Raw genomic sequence first — 3972 nt, forward strand, 5'->3', positions numbered from 1 at the left:
AAAGTAAATGAATACTACTGGCACTGCCCTGTTTTAGAGTGGCCCATCTCCAAAAAGCACAAAATACAGATTTATACCCCAAAGCATGTTTTATGAATTCAAACAGCCAGCATGATCTTAGCATATATGAAATATATAAATCTTACTGTAAAGTAAGTTTTAAAAGCTTGCATGCACTCTGAAGCATGAGCTTTTACAAAGAGAATGAAATATATTTACAGCTTCGTTCCCTTCGTGGTTCTGCTTCCCAATGCAGCTGTAATTGTATTGGAGGTACTTGTTGGTTTTCCTTGCCTGAGGAACGGCAGAATTGGCTTCTACACTGGCCCCGCTGATCAGGCTCCTCTGGGAACTAACGGTGGTGGTGGGGGGCTCTATTTCCTAGCTGGGATGATAGAACTCGGGGTGGTGTGACAAAATATGCAAAGTGGCTGGGCAGGAGAGTGGAGAGAATTAGTATGCAGAGTGAGGAATAAATGGAAGAGAATGGAATTTGTTGGCGAAAGTGGATTGAGTGGGAGAGAGGGTGGGCATGACAGGGTGAAGAACGACCAGGTTAGGCTTTGGTAGGGGAGACACCATTGAAATTGTACTGTTTCAGCCCTCTTTTATTGAAAGAGGCATTTTTATTGAAGATGACACCCTGAAATGAAGATGTACCTATCCTAAGGAGGCCCTCTGATCCCATATCAGTAATAATATGACATGTTGTAAAAATTTGGTATTTTTAAGCAAGAGGAAATTGTTAGAGGAAAAGGAGAGCATTAAAGAAAGAAACCTTTCAACACTTGGATTTGATAAGCAGTCATAAAAGTGGAACTGAGGAAAGGAAGGGAAATTGATAAAAATCACTGTTGTTTCCAAATTGCCTACCCTTGGGGGTGCCTGGGTGGCTCAGTGGGTTAAAGCCTCTGCCTTCAGCTCAGGTCATGATCCCAGAGTCTCTGCTCAGCAGGGACCTGCTTCCTCCTTCTCTCTCTCTCTCTGCCTGCCTCTCTGTCTGCTTGTGATCTCTGTCTGTCAAATGAATAAATAAAATCTTAAAAAAAAAAAGTAAAATTGCCTACCCTGAGTTTTGCTTCTCTTGGTGCAAGCGGGTATGTATTAAGTGATTTCATGTAACAGCTCAGTAGTCTTTCCCGTTTTTTCTTTACGGTTTGGGGGAGAATACTTTTCCATTGTTTTATCCTCTACCTCCCAATTCTGGATCCCTCTGTGTAATCTCTATAATCCATGAAATAAACTAATTTTTAAAAAAAGTAATTTCTGGATCTTAATTGAAATCGTAGCAAGAACCAGTTTGTTTGAAAGTTGATGATATAGTTTTCCAAAAACATATTCTACCTAAATTAGATATCCAGAAGTTATATGGTTCAACAGCCCAAGCTAGGAAAGATGGTTACTAGATACTTTTCACTCATATTACATGAACGAGCAGACAACATTTTAAGTTTTGGTATTTTATTTTATTCTTCTACTTGTAATAGTGACCTTGATAATATCTTATGTATCTATCAATGCATGATTTTTCTTGGTACTATCTCTGTCACCCTGACAACAAATCAAAATAGGACTAATGAAACAGAACAGGAAACAAAAAGGTGGGGTGGAGAATCTGTTATTTAAGGACAGTGTTCTCAGCACTATACAACTGCTGAATGTTTCCTGGTCTGATTTTTGGCCACTTTGCCTTCTATCCCTGCTACCCAGAATTTGGTATAACATATATACTTTACACACATTACACACACCCAGAAATCAGGGTTGCTAAACCATTTTAAGAATTTTTGTTTATTTTTTAAGATGTTATTTATTTATTTGAGAGACCAGTAGAGAGAGTGCGCACGACTCGGGGGGTGTGTAAGGGCAGAGGGAGAGAGAGAGAAGCAGGCTCCCCACTGAGTGGGGAGCTGGACAACAACGTGGGGCTCCATCCCAGGACCCCAGGATCGTGACCTGAGCCAAAGGCAGATGCTTAGCCGTCTGAGCCACCCAGATGCCCCTGTTTTAAGAATTTTATGCATCTACCATTTGAAAAAATTGTAGACACATGGGTGAGTGCTGGGCTGGCTGGGTTTAACAGGGGTTCTGTGAGGTTAGAATTTAGATAGGTGGGTTAAGTGATGGGATCTTTTTTTTCCCATTTAAATTACATATGTAGTGGACATCTCTGTGGCTGGTTGCTCAGCTCACCTTTTCTAGGAAGTGCTCCATTTCCCTATCTGTGTGGTGACTGTTGGAAATCGCCATGTTAGTTGACTGTGACCTAGTACTTGACCATGGTTCTGGCTGATGGGATTCCTGGTAAGTCACATGGACCAGTCCTATAACCTTGCATTGCTGCCACAGTTGACCTGTCCAGAGGTGTGTACCTGATCCCATTTGGGCCAGTGAATCCCTTTGCCGGACTTTTTTTTTTTTTTCATTGAAGTCTGATTGACATGTTATATTAGTTTCAGACATACAACATATTGATTCAGCAATTCTGTACATTATTCAGTGCTCAGTGTAAGTGTGGTCACCATCTGTCACCATGCAAAGTTATTAAAATATTACTGACTTTATTTCTTATGTTGTACTTTTCATCTTCTTGGCTTATTTAATTTATAATGGAAAATTTATACTTCCCAATCCCCTTTCTTTTCAGGAATTTTTGTACTTGGGACACAGAAATTTGAGTCAGTCTCTATGTATATAGCTACGGCTATAAGATGTAAAGTTCAGGAGCTTCTTTTGCTATGTGGAGAAAGATAATATACAGAGAAAAAAGAATGAGGCCAGTGTGCAAAGGGAAGCGAAGATAAGTGATGGAAAGAAGGCATCATCATGGCCTTGAGTCCCAGGTTTCAGCTGTTCTGTCCAAATCCACACCATTTATATGCTGAGAATGTGTCTCGTTGGGAGGTGACTTGGTTGCACAAAAAATTATGAGCTGTCCCTATCCATTATTATACTATCTTTGTAAGCTGAAAAATTCTCTTTAAATTTTTCTCTCTACTTACAGCATTGCTTTAACCAAAAGTAAAAAGAAGAAAAATAGTGTAATTCAATTAAGTATTTATTGTACTGTGTTAGGTGTGGTAGAGTATTGTTATTTTTAAAAAAGATTTTATTTATTTATTTGACAGCGAGGGAGGGAACACAAGTAGGGGAAGTGGGAGAGGGAGAAGGCTTCCAGCCAAGCAGGGACCCCGACATGGGGCTCAACACTGGGCTCCATCCCAGTTACTCTGGGATCATGACCTGAGCCAAAGACAGGCCCTTAACGACTGAGCCAGCCAGGAGCCCGGATGTGGTAGAGTAGTAAAAAGTATATGAGACACAAAATGTATCAAAACCATGGGTGAAAAGGTACAGAGTGAACAAAAAAGGAAGATTATGTATCCCTGCAGGCTGAGAGCCTTCTGGATGTGGATCTGATAAAAGGGAAAGGTAGGTAGAGAGGAAAAACAAAAGCAAAGACCATGTTCCATTTGTAATTTATGAAGTGATTAGAAAAAAACTCAGATTAGTTAAAATGGACACATTTTTACTAAGCACGAGGTATCATAAAAAGCGTAACAGTATAGTCCCTGCCTCCTAGGAAATAAACATCTTCAGGGGAAAATCAAGATTTGTGTATATTCTGGAAGGATCCTGTCTCATCATCTTGTTTTGTTTCTTCCTTAGACTGCTTTATGACGTTTGAAATTATCTTCTTTGCTAACTTGCTGACTTGTTTTCCTTCTAAAGTAAGCCCCCTAAGGGCAGGGATTTTTGTCTATTTTGTTGCATCCCCAGCATCTTCAACAGCGTCTGGCGCACTGCACACGGCTTAATAAGCATTCGCTGAATGAAATGGAGAATCAGGTCTTAGGGTAAAATCATACTCGTTCTGGCCTTGAAATCTCTGGGCCAGCCAAAATCTCCAACTTTCAAACACTAGGGGGCAGGCCGAGATTAGCGTAGAAACGATCGTTTCCCTTTAGGTCA

Source organism: Mustela nivalis (assembly GCF_964662115.1).
Source record: "Mustela nivalis genome assembly, chromosome: X".
In the NCBI taxonomy this organism is placed as follows: Eukaryota; Metazoa; Chordata; class Mammalia; order Carnivora; family Mustelidae; genus Mustela; species Mustela nivalis.